The sequence below is a fragment of the Mus musculus genome, chromosome 10, assembly GCF_000001635.26.
Source record: "Mus musculus strain C57BL/6J chromosome 10, GRCm38.p6 C57BL/6J".
NCBI classification, from domain to species: Eukaryota; Metazoa; Chordata; class Mammalia; order Rodentia; family Muridae; genus Mus; species Mus musculus.
The window spans coordinates 91871113-91891912 of record NC_000076.6 but is presented as its reverse complement, the minus strand read 5'-3'; the positions used below and the strand labels follow the sequence as shown (position 1 = coordinate 91891912).

The window sequence follows — 20800 nt, the reverse complement described above, 5'->3', positions numbered from 1 at the left end:
AAAGTGCACACTGCAAGTCTTTGTGGAAAGACTTACCTTTGTTATTTATTTATATTTTTTATCTTTCTTAACGGTGTCACTGGGTTGTTTAGTGGGCATTGCTTCAGATTATGAAAAACAATCCTATTACTGCAAATTCAATTGAATTTAGTGAGAATTTATTGAGCACCTAGTAGAGCTTCCAGCATTGTGCTAGGCTTGTGAAGAAAACAAATGACGTATATGATGTTCCTTTGCCCTCAAGGAGTGTAGAATTTTTGCAAGAAACAATATGTATGCAAATAATCCAATTAGCCAGGGAACCCCAGAGTGCAAATATGGAAAAGTAGATAATAAAATAAGTCAAGGGGCTATGAAGCAGCCTGCAGACACACTTGGCTCATTTATCTGCACTGGAAAGCCCAAGACTTAGCTTTCTTAGGACATATGTCCAGAAAGTGCTACCTCAAGCCCACCATTTGTCTGTTGTCCTTTTTTCTCACTACTGACTCAAAATGGCCTTCCATATTGGCTAATACCAATTTTCTCACCCTCTCCTCTCTAATTACACTCATACTGTTTGTTTCCTCTATAGCATTTCTATCTCTAAAGTTATCTGGATTATTGATTTGTTCAGGTACTCATTTCTGTTTCCTCTCTCCACAGGTAAGGAGCCTGTGTTTCTCTACTTTTTTCTACTCCCTTCCCTAAGATAAGATGCTAGACCAGTGTCAGCACTTGGCTGTAACTTAATAAATCCTTGAGTTAATAGGCAGTGAGCAAAATGAGAAAATAGTTAGGATTAACTCTCAATGGAAAAGAGAGAGAGAGCGCACACAGAGGCTGCTGAGAATGATGGCCATGGCTTCAGTGATGTCATCCAAAGATTAGGTAAAATTCCAAATAAAGGGAAAATTGATACTGGCCAATAATCCAGTTAATTGGTGGATGTGTTACAGTGGAGGAGATTTACCATCTTTTGGGGCCATTTCCTTCTGCTACAAAAAGGAAACAAGAATGATATATTCTACGGGGAACAGATAAGTGTTTCAAAGACTTTACATTGAAGGTATTCCTGAGTGGGGTGTCAAACAGAAAGGTTCTATGGCCAGCAGCCATAGATCCTTCATCGCCAACAAGATGTTTGGTTTTTACCAATGACAGACCCTTCAGGTTTTAAAGACTTACTTAATATTGTTAGAAAACATTAGAACAAAAGAAACTAAAAGACAAGAAATTTGAGGGAAGTTGATTGTGGTGTCTTGGGAGCTGTGATGGTTTGAATGTGCTTGTACCAGGAAGTGGCACTATTAGAGGTGTGGCCCTGTTGAAATAAGCATGTCACTGTAGGTGTGAGCTTTAAGACCCTTGTTGTAGCTTCCAAGAAGCCAGTATCTGCTAGCAGCCTTCAGATGAAGATGTAGGACTCTCAGCTCCTACTGCACCATGCTTGCCTGGATGCTGCCATGTTCCTGCCTTGATGTTAATGGACTAAACCTCTGAACCTGTAAGCCAGCCCCAATTATGTGTTGTCCTTATAAGACTTGCCTTGGTCATGGTGCTTCTTCACAGCAGTAAATTAGACAGAAACTAATGTGACAATGTAATAAAGTATATTTTGGAAAATTTATTTTCAGAGTGGGTCAAGTTCTGTGCCTAGGAAATCATTGTCATCTCTTCCTTTCTTTCAATTTAGTCATCAAATCTCATCAAGTTGACCTTTTTATAAAACCCATGAATGAATTTCCTCTTGACTTTTACAGTACGTTTTATGCATTCTCCACATGTTTTGCCTGCCTGCCTGCCTCAACAGAGCTTCCTCCTCCCTCTCTGGCTCTTTGCATCTAATCTTCTAATCTTCACACTGCTGCGGCATAACGTCTAAGAATACAATATAACACACTCCACCCCCATTTAAACCTGGGAAAGCCTTTCTGTCATCTTGTGGATCAGTCCCAAGCTCTAGAATTATGATGTCGAAGATTTTGATGATTTACGCCTTTGCTTCTTGAGCTGCTTCATTTTTTTGTCAACTTGACACAAGCTCGAGTCACCTGGGAAGAGAGACCCTCAGTTTGGAAACTGCCTCCTTCAGACCAGCCTAGAGGCAAGTCCGTGAGAAGTCTTTCTGATTAATAATTGATATCGGAAGCTTAACTCACCATAGGTGGTGCTGCTCCTAGGGTGGTAGTCCTGGGTTGTGTAAGAGAGTGAGTTAATCCAGCCATGGAGAGCGTGTTAGCAGCAGCCCTCCATGCTTGTTGCTTCAGTTTCTGCCTTGAGTTCTAGCCCTGACTTCCCTCAAGGAAGGAGTATGATGTGGAAGTGTAAGATGAAATGAATCCTCTCCTTCCAAAGTTGCATCTGGTTATGTTTATCGATGCATTGACATTCACCCTTCAGCGTCCTCCCAACATTCTCCCAAACTTGTCCCCATCGCTAGCATCTCTCCTTTGTGTTGTAGACACATAGAACTACTTGCTTCCATCCAAACTCAAAGCACAGTCTACTGATGCCCAAAATAAGCCCTCTCATCCTGCTTGCCCTATCCCTCAAAGCAACCACGATATTATGTAAACATTGTCTCCTTATCATGGAAGACCCATCTTCAATACCTTAGCACAGTTTCTATGTGGATCAATCATTACTTGCCATCCATGGTGCCTCCCCACCCTCTGCCCCCATCATACATTGTGTGTCCCACTGCTATATAAGCCATTCCTTACCTTATTCATCAAGTCCCTCCTCTATTCCTCAAATAGCCTGATTTCCTTAACATCAAAATATGTTTCATTCAGCCTTATGTCTGCAGCATCCCACATAATTCTGTAATAATTATAGTGGGCATAACATACAAATTTGTTAACTGCCAAGTAAGAGAAGCTCATAGGCAACAAGATGAAGAAATCCACCATAAAAAGCTATACTTACCAGAGCTAATACTAGTTGCAGCATCTTAGTATCAGTCAAGGAAGTGTAGGTGAGACAGGCAGGGTGTGGTAAGTATCAAAATATCCATGAGTTCAGGGCTGCCAAGTTGCTGAAAGACTCAGCCAAGAACAATTTTAAGTTCCTCTTTTCCCAGCATGCAGCAGCTGGTGCCTGGCAGAAGGGGAAGGGTGTTGCCATGTCGCTGAACAGCAATTGTGGAGTGGCCACCGAGCCAACAGCTGAAATATCCTTCCCTTGGCCAGATTGGGCTGCAGGCAAAAGGGGACAGAGCAGCAAGCATCATCTGTGGAAAGCAGCAGAGGCCAGGGTAGCTCCTGGCAGGGTAACCGCTTACCCAGGAGAATGGTGTTAATTAAGACTCACAGGGCGCAGAGCCAGAGTGAGAGGCTAAATACCCAAATTTCAAGATACAGTTAAACACACTGCTTTTGGAATCTCTCAGACAAAGACTCTCCCAAACAGTCACTCTATGTTTCCCACCACCTTCAGTGAACCACCCACTGCATTTGGATAGTTGGGCAATGCTTAACTTGCATTAAGTCTACATTCATTCCTACCTCATATTGTTTCTAACCCTACCCTTAATTAGGGCTTTGGCCATTTTTGAGTATATGACATCCTTAACAGCCTAGTGATGTGTTTCTATTTACCATACAATCCCTCCCATCTATCCCCATATTTCTTGAAAGAAAATATATATAATTTGTGTATATGCTCTTGCTTGCCTGGCACAGTAGCACTCTCTCTCCCATCCCTGTCTCTTCCCATATAATCTACTGCAACAGTATAATGACTAAGTAACCACTCTAACACAAACAGATTGGATTAGGGCTTTGACAGTTTGAATCTATACCATCCTTAGCGATATAGTGGCAGGCTGGTGACTGTGTGTTGGTATGTACACATGAGTATGTATGCCCAAGTGAGCTGCCTAGCATGTGTACGGAGAGCTAAACTGGGATTTCTGGAAGAGCAGAAAACCATCTTAAGTGGTGAGCCATTTCTCTAGCCCTGGAATTTATATTTTTACTGTAGTTGAATGTTGTCACACTCCTCCTAACTCTCTTTCTCAAAATTAGTTTTGGAATTCATGCTACCTACAGAGACATGCCAATTGCTTAACTTTCTTAACTGAACCTACCTCCTAGGAGCCTTAGAGAGTTTAATACAAATGAAGCTTAAGGGTTGTGCCTGACACTCTGCAAATCCTATGTAAGGAGAAAGGATTTTTAGCTGTGTGGTCTTTATTAGAAAGGTCTCCAAGATTCCCTATGACCTGACTCAACCTCACTAGAGAAACAAAAGCATGGGTAGGAACGGAACACAGAAACAGAATTCCAGTGAGTGGATGCCATTTTAAGTGCTAGCCTTGTGATACAAGTCTCACATTTTTCATGTGTAAAGAGAGAACGATAGCAGTTTCTACCTCAAGGAATTAGTTTACTAAGTGGCATGGAGAGGGAACGGTTGGCCCAGTTGATCAAGAAAGAAATATTGTAAAGTTAGGAGAACCACCAGAAAGGAATATTCTCCCAATCTCAAAGAGGGAAAAATTGAAGAACAACATAGTGGGAAGCTTAAAATATCCCAGAAGAATCAAGTCGAAGTTTAAGAAACACTGGTCTTTAAAAATAACAGAAATGGATGAAGAGGAACCCCACTCCTAACATGTACCCTGCAGTGGGTTTTTAAAAGAATGTTACTAGGAAGTCAAGGTCGTCCCCGCCCCCTCCCCCCCCCCCCCCCCCCCACAGCCGTGTTCTTCTGGAAAGGCTTGTGGTGAGAAAAGTCGTCCCAGAACCACAGTGTCAAGACGTACCTCTGCTGAAAACTGTTAAATATCACTCATGGCAGATGAGTCATGTCATGCATGGGGATGCCCTGCGCCAGCCCTCTTCACGGTGTGAGAATTACAGAAGCATAGAGCTCTCACACCCAAACTCACCTCTGTTTTCCTACTTTGGGAGTCTGCTCATATCTCCTAACTGTCTATTGAATTGAGTTTTATAAATATCTTTTAAAAATATCTTTGTAGTGCTAGGAACTGCTAAGGAAATGAATTTGGAAAAGAATTCCAGAATTTATTTTTAAAGATAAAAATACATACCTCGTAAACGATCAGAAATGAAGAATTGTACCCTGCCTGAAAACTCCAATCTACTCCAATCTACAATAACTTCAGGAACTTTCCGTTGTGGATTAGATTGCTCATCTTCCTAAGGAAGGAGCAGTTAGATTGTGTTCACCTTTCAGAAGATTCTTGGAGTGGTATAATCCTCTGAAGACACTGTGTAGGGGTGGTGGGTGATCCTAGAATAGAATGATCACCAGATGCCAGCCTGACTCATAATTCTGTTTATCTGCTATTTTTTTTCCTATTGATGATTCTCTACTATATGAAAGCAGTAACAGGCAGTAACTCTCCTCCTGGCAAAGTAGAGTCACTTCTAAGATGTGTATCACTCATCAAACCTGAGGATATTCTGTCACTGCCTTGCATGGTGTTTTCCATCTCTTATCTCAGTATACATGGGCAAATGACCTTAGCTCTCTAATGGACTTGTGCCTTAGTACTCCCTCTCTGATGTTAGAAACCTTTTTTTTTTTAGAGAGATGGTCCTTTGTGCCAAGCTAAGTCCTTTGTGTCTGGTTTGTTGAATGCAGGGCTTCATTCACAATGGGCAGCTGCCTTATCACTGAGCCACATTCCCAGGCTCTAGGCTGGTCCTTTGATCCTTTCCATCTAGAATGGCAATTGATGCAAAATGGTTTCTCAACTGTTAATAAACTATAAAGGAACTGATACAATCACCAGCAATCGCACTTTTCACTATATGGTTCTCTTAGGTAAATGAATGAATGAATGAATGAATGAACGAACGAACGAAGATGCTTGGTGTTTCCACCTGAGAGTGAAACAGAGACCTATGAGCATTTTAAGGAAAGTCTGGTTGATGGTATGTATATGTGTGTGTGTGTGTGTGTGTGTGTGTGTATATATATATATATATATTATATATATATATATATATATATATATATATATATATATATATATTATATATATATATACATACATACAGTTCTTTTTGATGTTTAAAAGAAAAAAGAAAATTATCAGTAGACTTGAGAAGTGTCTCCTCTGCATAATAATTTTATTAGCATTACAAGGGATGTTGAGCACATTTGTTGAAAAAATGACAACCATTTCATAGAAATTGCTTGGGGCCAGTTTGGGAATGAAACATGCTCCTTCCCGATGAATGCTTTCATGTGCCATCCGCAGGGGCACGGGGGAGACACAGAGTAACACGGGTCCCCTTTAGAAGTCTGAATCTATTCTTAGGAAACCCAGCTTCTGTCTCTGAAAGTCTTGCAGCCCAGAGATCAAATACACAGGAAGCTCTCCTCACTACTACATCTCTGGTGCCTGGCTGAGAAAAGCTAAAGGTGATGGAGTAGGCCTATGATCCCTGTACTGTACGGTGGATGCAGAAGAGGTCCAAGGCCATCAATAGCTAAATGAGGACTATGAGACTAAGCCTTGTACCAAAAACCCCAAACACATAGCAAAAGAAGACAAAATAAAAATCTTGTGAAATCTGAGGAAGTTACAAGAAATGAGAAAAGTTGCATTCGGTAAAGAAGGGTAGGAATGATGTCTATGGAAATCCCCAGGAAAAGGGGGGGGGGGGAATTTCTATGGTAAACGCCATTGTCTACACATGCTGTGCTTTGGTTCCAGAGCATCTCAGCATCCCTCTTGGCCTCTAACTCTGACTATTGTCTTTGGGATGCATGTAACTTCACTCTGCCTACCCTGGCAACCTGACTTAATTTTACAATTCGTATCTTGACCTATGAATTTAGCCCCTAGTCAACTTCTGGCTAATTTGGCCTTTGCTCTCAGAACCCGGGGATTGAGCTGGCCCGGGCAGCATTTGCTTCTTTCAAGCTGCTGCTCTTTCCCCAAGTCAGAATTCAACTAAAGTTGCCTGCCCTAGGCAAGGAATGGAAGTGTTCTATCCACCTCAACTCCTAATTGTTTACTTTCTGTCCAGAGAAAAATAATCACAAGACACGAGCAGGTGAGGCCTGGCCTGAGAGAAAATGAGTGAAATTTGGGATAACAAGATAAGAAAGGGAAATACAAGATATAAGAAAAGTCATATTTTAATTAGTTAATTTATGCCCTGCTTTCCTTCCAAACAGCTTTAAGGACATTCACCTATAGTAATAATTCAAGGTTAGATGAACAGACAAAGAAAGCACAGGTGAGAAAGCCTTAGGAAGTGCTCAACCCAAAGGATATACAAATGATACATTCTAAGTTGCTGGTGTTTGTCGGAGGTTAAACACAGGTTTGGCCTTGGATGTATCTTACAATGCATGCACAATTTTATTCTGTTTTGTTTTGTTTTTAAGAAAAAAAAAACAAGTTTGTGCAAGTCATTAAAAATGGGCCATTTTACTACATTGCCCTCCTAATAAAATTAAAAGACTCTCCCTGTTCCAGCTTATGGTGCTGCCACCAGAAACAGGACATCCCTTCCTTCTCCTTCTCCTTTGCCCTGTTTTGCTGTTTCTCGGTTGTCCGTGGGATCATATGGAAGAAACGATTAGATTGGAATGACCTTACCCTAGGGGTAACAAGGTAATATCCACTTCAAACCGGATCAAAGAAACCACTGGCAAGACTATAAATATCAATAGGAGAGTGGGCTATAATATCTGCTTCGCCCCCTCCTCTCATTGTCATGGGAAACCTGTAATTAATTAGAGGAAAGGAACCATCTTATTCTGGCTCCCATGTTTCCATTCGTTATGATTCCTGAGTTTGATATGCCATCAGTATATTAGTTTATATATTGGGAGACCAAAACAGGAACAATATACCTTGCAGGGTTCTATTTGCACTTAATACAGTTGAGAATAAATTTCTACTTGTCCTATGTTAAGCCTTACAAGTTAAAGTTTCTGTTTGAAAAGAGGACATTCCCAGTTTGTCCTGTGTTAAATCCTAGTTAAAGAAAAAAAAAAGTCTCTGTTTGCCCTGGGTTAAATCCTTGTAAAGGAAGGGTCTTATTTGGAATTAAGAATAAGTTCCTGTTTGTTTGTTTGTTTGTTTTTGATCCGATGTAAACTGCAATCCTATCCACACGATGTATACATCCTTACAGTTGTTCTGTCCCTTTCATTTCATCCTTCAAGCAAAGAGTAACAGCCAACTCTCTCACCCCTGTGAACACCTCATCTCTCCTATAAAAGGGACGTCAAGAGGCCAGCGACTGCTGCTCTCTCAAATCCTGACTTAGGTTTCCCGGTCTCCCCCCCCCTCCCCCCCTCCCCCCCCCCCCCCAGCTTGCTTTAATTGAACAATCATGGATTTGCTCTTTTCTCTTCGTGATTCTCAGGTTTAACAGTATCAGTGAGAGTGTTTTCTACGAGGAAATAATAAGAATGAAAAAGGTAGTTGAGCCTACAGAAGAAATAAAATTAAAAGCAGAAGTGGAGCTGGGGAGTGGTTGACCAAACCACCAGAGTTAACTGGTTTCTGTGCCAGAGGAGCCAGCTCAGTTTCCAGCCCCAGCAAGGTTGCTCACACGTCAACAACTCCAGTTCCAGTGGATCCAGCGCCCTCTTCTGTCTTCTATAGGTACTGCATGCACAGGGTACGTGCACATACACGCAAGCAAACATAACACAAAATGAAAACAAACCAATTTTTGAAAAATTACATTATATTCATGCATGAAGTTCCCAAAAATATTTTTTTCAGAAGAAAGGCAGAAAGACATTCTAAACATCTGTTCTGAGAACATACAGCCAGATGCATATAGGTGCTGACGGTAAGGAGCGTGGAAAACGTTTTGCTCTTACAGGTGGGGCTGTTTTACCCCGCAACATTTTAATACACTAGCATTTACTTAGGATTCTCCCACCGCGGTTAGACATTTTGGTGATATTCAACTCTCTGCTCCTAAATATAAATCTTCAGAGGTCATCTTTGTCTGTGAAAGGTTTTTCTACACACAGTATTTTTGAGAGAGCATTAACTTGGGGCTTGTTTTCTGCGTTTACACTGAAACTCCCATTCACTCTAAGCATTTACTTCTCTCTCACTTTTTTTCCTTTCCTTTACCAAACTGAAGGAAAAAAAAAAAAACAATGAAATTGGTTCTGTTAATATCTGTAAAGAGCTTAAGAAAGTCCCACACATAATAAACTCTCAGTGAATACTACTGTTATTTCCATGGAGATTAATTACAGATTTCTAGTTGTTCGTGAACACCCACGTGCAGATGGTAAGCCTGATTCTGTTCCCTGCTTCAGATTCCAGAATGGCACTGGGTATACGATAGGTGATGCATGGAATTCGAGGAGACCAGGACTTAACTTCCTTGTTGACAGCTGTTGGGTTATCTAGCACAAGTTAGCACTTAATGTATCATTGAATGCATATCTATTTCTAGAAAAGGAAAAAGAAAAATAATTCAATGTATAGTATGTTGCATGTATTATATCATATATAATACATATATGGTATATACATATATGTATTATATATAAGTGCCCAGAGGATGGAGAAGATAGATGATAGATGAGAGAGAGAGAGAGAGAGAGAGAGAGAGAGAGAGAGAGATGATAGAAGATAAATAGATGCATACATATATGATACATACATAGACAGACAAGTGATTGATAGATAGATGATAAATAGATGATAGATAGATAGATAGATAGATAGATAGATAGATAGATAGATAGTAGAACAGAAAGAAGGGAAAGTATCTATGTAAGGTGAGTGACAAGCCAGAGGCCTGGGGAAGTCCAGTGCAGGTATAAGCCACAGTGGCCTATATCTGACTTGATGCCACTCCTCTGACTACCATGCTGCACAAAAGGCCCACAGCTTGTCACTTCCAAGGCTATCATGAGAGTTAACACTTCAGTTAGAGACACAAAGCCTGAAGCAGCCTTTCTGCCTGGCATCTCAGAGGCCCCTAATAAATGGTAACTAGTAGTATTAAAATTAATCACAGTAATCAGGCTCCACAATAAAAACTGACACAGGGCTTATCAAACGAATTCTCTCCACCGCATGAAAGAAACATGAGAACAAACCCAAATTAGCTTCCTGTTTTCCAGCAGTCCGTGGAAGAGACTGTCGAAGGTCACAGCAGCCATCTCCCAGGGAAAGAAAATGACACGGAACACTGGGCCTCTGCTCACTGACAGTGAATGCCCACCCAATTAAGCGGATTAAACATTCACTCCTTGTGATGAAAACGCCCTGTGCAGCTGAGCTAGGCCGCCTCCTCTGCTTCCTCATCCAGAGCCTCTATCTGTTAAATCGCCCTTCCTTTCCTTTCCACATTCAGGAAATAATTGGCACTTGTTTAATGCCAAATTTACATTTGTTTTGCATGGGAACAAAATTTGCTTGCAAACAGCTATGTCTGTGAGCAAATGGGCATTTGTGCTGGTAAATAAAATAGACATGCAGTTTTCTGGTATGCAGATGTATTATTCAACAAAACAAGCAGCAATGGCCTTTAATTTTCAGTTATCTCTGAGTACTTAGGCAGAGATCATAGCCAGAAAAGCACCCCTTTTTGTCATTTAGACCTATTATGGGGGTTTCCCTACACATTTGTTTCAGATCCGTGTTATTAGAGATAACTACAGTTTTAGAAGCTTCTAGATGAATCTGAAGCAATCTACAGATTTAATGAACATTCGCTGAGCTCCTACTTGATGCTGCTTCATACAGGGTAGGTCACAGATGGATTTGCGTTATCCACCTTTTCAGGAACACAAAGCATGCAGTGAGTCGGCTAGGACCTCGGCGGTTGCTCTGACTTAAATGTTTTCAAGAAACTTATGTGTTAGAAACTCAGTTCCCAGTATGATGGTGTTGAGAGGTGAGGCTCAAAGAAGCTGATCAGATGGCCAGGGCTCCTCTGTCCTCATGATTGCACCATGTTCTCACATGTTGGGACTATAAACTCCAGAGTGTATTTGTGATGAAAACTATGATGGCTCTTCACTTGTTCTTTGCTTCTTGTCCTCTCTCGGACTCCGCCCATCTGTCATGAATGATGTCATGTAAAAAACCATTCTCTCAGACTTGAGATGAACCCCCAGCCATTGGAAACAATGGCCAAATTGTTTTTTTCTTCCTCCCGTCTCCCTCTTTCTTTCTTTCTTTCTTTCTTTCTTTCTTTCTTTCTTTCTTTCTTTCTTTCTTTCTTTCTTTCTTTCTTTCTTTGATGTTGTCTATCCTATCATTGTCTCCTTCTCCTCCTCTTCCTCTTCCTTTTCCTCCTCCTCCTCTTTCTCTTCCTCCTTCTTTTTCTCCTTATTCTTCCTCGTCTTTTTGCTGCACATGAAGGTCAGAATATACCTTCGGTGTCCATCTTGACCATCTATATTCTTTTTTTTTCATTTTTTTATTAGATATTTTCTTCATTTACATTTCAAATGCTATCCTGAAAGTCCCCTATACCCTCCCCCTGCCCTGCTCCCCTACACACCCACTCCCACTTCTTGGCCCTGGTGTTTCCCTGCATATAAAGTTTGCAAGACCAAGGGGCCTCTCTTTCCAATGATGGCTGACTAGGCCATCTTCTGCTACATATGTAGCTAGAGACACGGCTCTGGGGGGAGGGAGTCCTGGTTAGTTCATATTGTTGTTCCACTTATAAGGTTATAGACCCCTTCAGCTCCTTGGGTACTTTCTCTAGCTCTTCCATTGGGGGCCCTGTGTTCCATCCAATAGATGACTGTGAGCGTCCACTTCTGTATTTGCCAGGCACTGGCATAGCCTCACAAGAGACAGCTATATCAGGGTCCTTTCAGCAATTTCTTGCCGGCATATGCAATAGTGTCTGTGTTTGGTGGGTGATTATCAGATGGATCCTTGGGTGGAGCAGTCTCTGGATGGTCCATCCTTTCATCGCAGCTCCAAACTTTGTCTCTGTAACTCCTTCCATGGGTATTTTGTTCCCTATTCTAAAGAGGAATGAAGCATCCATGCATTGGCCTTCCAATGAATTTATGAAATTCTTAGGCAAGTAGATGTATCTGGAGGATATCATCCTGAGTGAGGTAACCCAGTCACAAAAGAACTCAGTTGATATGCACTCACTGATAAGTGGATATTAACCCAGAAACATAGAATACTCTAGATACAGTTTGCAAAACACAAGAAAATCAAGAAGGAAGATCATCTATATTCTTGAGACTAGGTCTCTTGTTTACAGCTGTGTACTGACAAACTAGCTGAGCCAGGAGCTTCCAGAGATTCTTCTGCCCCTCACATCAGTAGTAGGAACACTGACATTAGCGACCGGTGTTACCTCATCTGGCTTATTCATTATGAAGACCACAACTCCTATCCTCATGCTCATCTGGCAAAAGCTTTCAGCCCAAAGTCCACTCTCCAGAACCCATTCTTTATAAACTGCCTGGACTGTGCTAGTCTGCCGTACCGAAACATGGATTAAGGGTAATAGAAGAAACGAGTAACTAAACAACCACCCCAAGAGAACTCTAGATGGAATGTAAGGAATAAAATATGCAGAATAGTTATTTCCTCGTAACATAGTAGAGATTGAATTTGATTTTAGCAGTGAGAGCAAAGAGTAACATAACCAATGCAAGCTAAAGAGAAGAAATAGGTATAAGGACCCAGGGTTCTTAGGGGACATTCAGTGAGAGGACTCGGTGTGACTACAGCACAGCAGTGGCCGCACATAATACCCACCCCCCTTTAGCTGCAGTTTGACTTGCTACAATCTCCTGCACCCAAAGACAGCTCTAATCAAAGATGGGAAATGCCAGCCAGGAACAACTTCACACTTTTAAATTGTGCATCATTCTCAGTATCTCAAAATACAGGCCATCCCTTGGGTCATTGTAGGCATGATAAATATGCTACCTGTCCATTCATGAGATATTGGATTGCTAGAGTGTCCCAATATTTGTATTCAGGGAACCCATACTTTATCTAATAATGACTCCAAAGTATAAAAGTCATCGTGCTGCCCATTTGGACAGGCAAAGGAAGCCAGAAGGTGCTTTCTTTCATTAAAAAGGTGAAGGTTCTTGACTTAATATGAAAAAAAATGCTAAAATCTCTGGCACGAATAAGTCTGTACCTGTGAAATCATGAAAAAGTTAAAAAAGAGAAATTAAATATATGCAAACTTTACTCTCATGTCTCAAAATGCAATATTTATGTAGTAGACTCTCTTCTTCATGGCTTTAGACATCCACTGAGTGTTTTGGATTCTATTTCTCATGGTTGTTCTATAAAGTTGCATATTTTTATTGGCATTTTTTCATACAATGTATTCTGATTATGCTTTCCCTCCCCCAACTCCTCCTAGATCTTCCCCATACATTCAACTCCAAGTCTTCTCTCTCTCTTAAAAAAAATAAAAACCAAGAAATGCACACACACACACACACACACACACACACACACACACAGAGAGAGAGAGAGAGAGAGAGAGAGAGAGAGAGAGAGAGAGAGCACTACCACTACCACTACCACCACCACAAAACCACAAAACTGGAAACTAGTAATATATAAGCATATGACCAGTAAGGAAAAAAATACCCAAAAAAGTAAAATGAGACAAAAGTTCTCTAAAAATTCAAGAGTTTGTTTTGTGTTGACCAACTACTCCTGGCCATGAGACCTGAGCTGGAAGAATGGTTAACATACTCAGTGAGACTCCACTGGAGAAAACTTAATTTTTCCTTTGTCAGCAGGTTATCAACTGCAGACAGCATGAAGATGCTTTTTAAAGTGCCTTGAACACCTGCTGAAAGTTTGGCCATCCTAGTAAGAGTCTTGGGCAGTCAGTTCACATGAATATTCGAATTAGAAAAGCATTGATTGAGACGGGGAGACTGAGATGCTAATTTCTAAGATGCTCTGCTTTCTAAGATGTCCTGGTAAATATTCGCTCTTGATCTGGGATCAGAAGGAGTTTATCAATTATAACTGTACTCTTCTATTTCAGCTACCCACCAAGCATCAGTGAACACCAAGAAGGGACACACACAACTGCATCTTCCATACTAGTACAGGTTGATACCAGGACACTGCTTTCCTAGGTAGTGCATAGTGCTGTACACTGTGGGTCTTGCTCCCTGGGTCTTCTTTGAATAGAAAGCTCCCATTCCACTATTTCTCAGCTTCAGCTGTATCAGAGCATTAATTAAGACAGGTTTTTTTTTCTACTTTTTGAGGTTTAATATAATTTCATCATTTCTCCTTTCCCTTTCTTCCCTCAAAACCCTCACATACACCTCTCCTTTAGTTTTTGTAACTTCATCACCTCTTTTTTCATTAATATGTATCCCTAAATGCATAAATGTAGCCTGCTCAGTCTACATGATGTTCCTCACATGTATTTAGATAACCAGTAAGTGTGCTCATCCCTAAGGAAGGATGATTCTCTCATTCTCTGTGATGTTTTAATTTGGTTGTTTTTGTTTGTTCTGTGTAGGGTTGAGGCCCCCTGGGTTCTCCCCTAACACACTGTCCTTGTTAGTGTGTCTATTGTTGTCCTGTTGTCCTTGTTCAGCTCATATTTAGGTAGTCATGTTGCTGAGACTCTGAAGTCAAAAATGGGAGACATGAAGGCAGTTTCTACCCAACCTCATTTATATTTTCAGGAGGCATTTCACGCAGCACGATGAAGAGGTCAAATCGGATTCTCTTCTCTCCCTTCCCTTCTAGGGCCTCCTTCTTCTTTTTAGGTGAATTCTTTATGGAACAGTTCATTTTGCTGACAAATTCTGGGTTCAGGTCTGCTTACAGTGGTCCATTCTGTTTTAAGTACTTCTTTCTTATTTTAAATTTAGATATTTTCTTCATTTACATTTCAAATTCTATCCCCAAAGCCCCCTATACCCTCCCCGCACCCTGCTCCCCAACCCACCCACTCCCACTTCCCAGCCCTGGCATTCCCCTGTACTGGTGCATATGATCTTCACAAGACCAAGGGCCACTCCTCCCATTGATGGCCAACTAGGCCATCCTCTGCTACATATGCAACTAGAGACACAGCTCTGGGAGTTACTGGTTAGTTCATATTGTTAAGCACAAAGAAAACCTGTCCTTTGGCTTACTTCAGCTTTCTCTGGGCAGTGGAAATAGCTCTGGTTGAATAGGCTTGTTATTATTTAGGAGCTGTGAAGCCTGAGGACCACAAAATCATGACAACTGAAAGGACACTGAAATGCCTCCAGAGAGAGAGAGAGAGAGAGAGAGAGAGAGAGAGTTAGAGATTGAAACAGAGACATACAGCAGAGATAGAGAAGCAGAGACAGAGACACAGAGACAGACAGATAGACAGACAGACAGACAGGCATGATGAATGAATGAATGAATGAATGAATGAATGAATGAATGAATATATGAATGGCAGAGCATAGGAGGAAATATCAGTTCAGGTTTATTATGGTGACCAAGGTCCTTCATGATGCTTCCTGTGAGAATATGATATCAAGATAAAAACTATGGGTTCATAAGCTTAGGACCTAGCACAGTAATTAATTTCAGCACAATCCTAGGCCCAGGAGGGCTGCCTCTGGTTATATAATAGCCCCAACCTTGGCATTATTAAAACAGGTTTATAGTAGCTAAGTATTAGTGTTGATAAAAAGTTGGTTCACTTGGTAGACTCTGGAATACTTGGGGTATATTTGAAAACCATGCCCCTGGGAAGAAAATTCCATTTCAAGAAAACCCAGACAAGGTGCCCGTGGCATTTTATTGATTGTCCAGAACAAAGTGTATCTAACACATACCTGTAAGGCAGATGTTAAGACATCAAGTTCACCAATGTAGGAACATGATTAAAACAACTTCATAATGAGATATAAATTACTTGGAGCCCTTCTGTTCTTCCTTGGGATCTGTGAAATCTAAGAATAGATATTTGTTAAGACAAATGACTGTCTAGTTGATACAGTCCTTATTGTGTCTTGTTTAAAGTTTTATCCTTGTATTCAATTAGCAAAGTCTGTGTGCAGCTGCACACTAGGCAGAATGGCAAATGCTGGAGGAGAGAAAAGGGCCCAGGAAGAAAAGGCAATGGAAAAAGGAACTCGACCCAGCCTGGCATTTTCTGAGTCTTGCTATGAGACCAGCACACACACAGTTGGGGATGGGGAGTGTCCCAGTCACTGGACAGGAGCTTGGAGGCAGGTAGTTCAAAGTGGAAGTCAAGCACAGACCTGAGAAATGCTGATTCTCTGCAAAGTTGACTGAAGAAAAGAGCCATCTGCTCACCAGATCAGTACTGAAAGTAGCTCAAAGAGCGTGGGGGTTCTGAGCTAGAGTTTAACTTGAATCATTTATTTTCTAAAAGGCTCCTTCCTTGGCTTGATAGTGAGCTACTAGAACTCCTTCACTATAACAAAAGCAGCATCCCCTGGTGAGTTAAACCATAAAGACATTTATGAGTTATGCTGCAGGAAGTCAAGCGTTACAGGTGGTCCCATAGCCATCTTGGTATTTGTGACAGATGGAAGAAATGGACATGATTCCTTGTGCATGTCTTTCAGCAAGAGTCCAAAACTCAGTGTTCAACTCCTGGCTGTGGACTTCCTGGCATCTTGCCTGGGTTAATTCAGTGGGCCTGGGGGCAAAGTTTCACAGGTTTGGAGCCTGAGCTTGTAGAGAAATTGGACACTTCTATTCATATTCTTCTATTGTTCCTAATCGAGATAACTTTTTGGGCAATGAAAGAGCTTGTGGAGTAGAAATGGGGACCACAACTGTGCCCTCTAACCACTCTCCAAACCAAGCAGTTTCTCATTGACCCAGGAACTGACTCCAGATGCACATGTCAAATGGACAGTATCTAAAGGCTCATCCATCTAAGCCCAGCCAGAATCGTTTATGTATAAAATCATGAGTTAGGTAAATCAATCAAATAAATTTGGAATGGTTTGTTGTCCAGCAAACCCTAGTAAATATGGCATCTGCAATCCCTCCCATCCATTTCAAGTAAGAAGGTATGGAAAGGACAGGAAGAGAAGGCATCTCTTTCTGCACTAGCTTTTGACTGGAATGCAAACTCATCTCAGCTCCTAGCATATTTAGTTGCTTGTCCCACAAGCTCTGATGCTGCACATGGCCTCCTTGGATGCACACACAGTTATGAGTTAACTCTAAGATGCCTAAGTTAGTAGTATTTCATTATTTTTTTCTACTTTTTAACTCTGGCAGGAGTGCTTAACTTACCTGTTTCTATATGAGGTTGGATCCCATGTAGACAAGTTAGAAGATGAGATTAAATTGAAAGGAGGAAGGGGTTAGGGATATTTAGTAAATTGACAGTCAGTGAGAAGAGAGCCTATGATGTTGACAGAGTGGATGTGTGCGTGTAAGAAGCCGCACAGCCTAAGCAAATGAGTCACATGTCTAAGGACAGATGTAAAGATAACAGAAGCCCAGTGAAAAGACTAGTAGTCAGAACGTTTTAAGAGTTGAAGACAGACTGGCATTTAGTTCCAAAGAAAGACATGTGTGTAGGGAGTGTAGTTCCTACACTTGCAAGATCAAGCCAATCTAGGACATTTCAAGCATCTGCCATGGCAGAAAAGGCCCTGAATGTTTGTTTTATATAGGTTTCTCAAGACAAACTATGAGTATAGCTATTTGGAAAGAGGTCATTGCATATGACACAGCAGGGAAGATCCTACATATACATTGATCAGCAATTTAACATTTATCTTTCTGATAGTCGAAAATCCATATGCTAACACCAGTTACTTGGTTTAATTTTTATAGTAATATACATGAAGACAAGATAAAAAGCATTCTGAGCTAGTCAAAAGTGTAGTGCTATTAAAAGAACAATTTATAATTGGGATTCTATGAGCTGGCAACTGAGCTGTGCTCATTTCTGTAATGAGCTGTCAAAACAAGGAGTTTTGTATCACTTGTGGAACAAAATCAAATGCACGGAGATGAAGGAAACTTGCAACACTCTCTCTCACTTGAGGATGATACAGATATTCCCTCCACCGTAAGCCTTTCACATTCTGCCAGCCCTTGACCAAAACATAGACACACATGACCCACATGTATCATGTAAGATGGAAATGAGGTTGATCAATTTGCTTTGGGACCACTCAGATGTGAGTTCCACATGAAGAACTGTAAACTTGAGTCCTAGCCTCAACAGTTATAGGTTACCTTCAGGAATCAAGAGATTATGTTTCTTAAAGTGTTCTAGGTGAACATATGTGGTCTTTCTTTAGGAATCAGGAATACTCACATCACAGATAGATACCATAAAATCCAATATACCTTTAAAATCTGAGATGAAGGAGGCCTGGTAGTGCATCTCTGTAATCCCAGACTTGGGAGGCAGAGGGAGGAAGGTCAGGAGTTCAAGACTGTCTTTGGTCAGATTAAGACCTCTCGCCTGAGGTAGTATCTCGCCGGCAAGAATTCACTCGGACAACCGGATCCTTCTACGGCAAAGCTTTTATTGCTTATTTCTCAGGAAGACCCCGAACCCAGAAAATGGCACTGCTTATATAGCCCGCTGACAGCACCTGATTAGTTGCTCGCCCATCACCCCATTACTACACCCCAAGATGGGCAGTGACTGGGCGTGAATTCACTCTTGCACTTGCGCATAAGGCTTGTTTACTAGTTAGGCGCAGTGGAAGCCAGCGCCATCTTATAATGGCAATTGCTCACGACACGGCTCTCCATAAAGACCAACCTAGGCTAAATGAAAAACTGCTGCAAAATAGTAGTGGTGGTGGTGGTGGTGGTGGTGGTGGTGGTGGTAGCAAGAGTAATACTAATTATCATCATTATCATCACCACCACCACCACCATCATCATCATCACCATTATCATCTGAGATTATCTGAACTATAATAAAAATAATGACTTACTTTGTTAATAAATAACATTCGACGTACTCAAAACCAGATAAACTGACAGCTTCTTTCCAAAGTCCCCCTCTTCCCTCCCCATGTGCAGGTTATTTACCTCACTCTCCTCTCTTCTTTCTGTACCTATTCTTGTTTCTCCTACCCCCTAGGAACATGATTATAGTATTTAGTTTCTCACGCGACAGACACAAGTAATCTTAATAACTCGTTACTTTCTATGCAGCAATTCAAGCCGGCGATGCTTCTCCTCACATATATTTGTAATCTCAAAGACCCCAGGGGAAAAGCCATGCCTACAGCAAAGGTATGAAGGATTCACCGATCACAACCTTCCATCCGGTGGCTTTCCTGTGACAGACATGTACCTTTTCCCACTCAAGAGTTGTGTTTCGGCCCTGTGCAGAGACTTGTTAGCCATCATGGAAGAACTGGTGCTGGGAACTCACTCTGGGTGTGATGGTGTTTACGGATGGTGTGGTAGAGTAATGTCTCTTGCCTTGTATTTCCAGTCAGCAGTAATGAGTCCAGCATTCATTGGTGTATTTATCTGTCTGAGGCTTTATATTCATTTATACAGCTAAATAATGGATAAGAACTGACCAGTGAGAGGGACCCAGATGCCATCTAACTTTGTGAGAGAGGAGCAAAGTTCTTGTAGAGGATCTACAAGTTCTCTGTAGATCTCATGCCCTTGGCCTAGAGTGTGTCCCCAGATGTTCATGACCATGCCAGCAGACCAATCCACAATCCCGGGAACACAAAAAGGAGAGTCTACTACATGTCTTCATTTGGATCTCTTCACCTTCTATCTGTAAAGGACTGCAAGCCATAGGCCCAGTGCTCTGTAGTGCAGCTCCCTCACTGCCCCAGTCTCCACATCAGCTCCACACAGTCCCCACATTGCTTGGACACATCAGCTCATGTTAACTTGCTACTAACAAATCTCTTGTATCTCCCCAATGGCAGATACTCCATGCTATAGAGCATAAAGCTATTGTGACTATTTGATTCTTTAACAGACTCAACCTAAATATCTCCAATAAAATATCTGTTATCTATCCAATAAGTCATAATTTCTCAGAAATGTCAACATTTGTCAAATGTCTCTCATTCTTGTAGCAAGAAAAAAGGACTTCGTGAGCCATGCATCCCCATTATTTGGTGGCAGAATGATTGACATCTATTTTTGAGCTCCTTGCCATTAATTCTACTTTGGTTTCCTTCACCTCCATACACACTAATGCTGAGGTCACCGCAAGCGTTATTCTTTCATCTGTAATCTATGGCATCATTTCTGTAGTATTCCATGTCCCATTTCTTTGCATGCAAAGTCGTTTATTTTCATCCCAATGGGCACCTACTACACAATGCTACAGTTCAGTTCGGGTCAGATCTTACCTTTCACGAGTGGTCCTTCAAGATAGGTCTTTATACCTCTGTTTCTCCAGATTTTTCCCCATATACTGGTAGTATTTATCACAGAACATGATTTCCTCTGTTATCAGTTTTATGTTCTGGTTTGTAAGTTCCCTAAGAATTCCACCACAGGAAACGAGGCTGTACTACAATGACCGAGCACTGAGCTTGGGGACTTTGGCTCAATTCCCAGATCCGCTATTTATAAAAAGTGTGAATTACATTTGGAGCTTAGAATATATAAAGCAGTTGCATGAGTTACTGGATGTTAAAGTGGCATGCTTGCATTTGATCACTACTTTAGTGATATGAGGGCAGATTTTTTTTTAATCCAGTGTAGAAGCAGGAACTATTTACATACTTTGCACATAAAGTATGTGTACTTGATAAACATTAATAGAATTATTACTAAGTAAAAACAATAAACAGGAATATAAAGATTCTAAGAAAAAAACTTTTATCTTCCAATAGTATAAATATTCTAATATTGGTAACTGTACAACTGTGT

General features: G+C 41.1%; 1 long non-coding RNA gene across 1 annotated transcript in view; it reads right to left on the bottom strand.

The window, feature by feature from the left end:
- Gm31592 (predicted gene, 31592) overlaps window positions 1–3084 on the bottom strand; it is a 64752-nt gene extending 61668 nt beyond the window's left edge. Inside the window, exon 1 of the long non-coding RNA NR_152729.1 lies at window positions 2911–3084. This is a non-coding gene — a long non-coding RNA (predicted gene, 31592). The remainder of the gene's footprint in view (window positions 1–2910) is intronic.
- Window positions 3085–20800: the final 17716 nt, after the last annotated feature.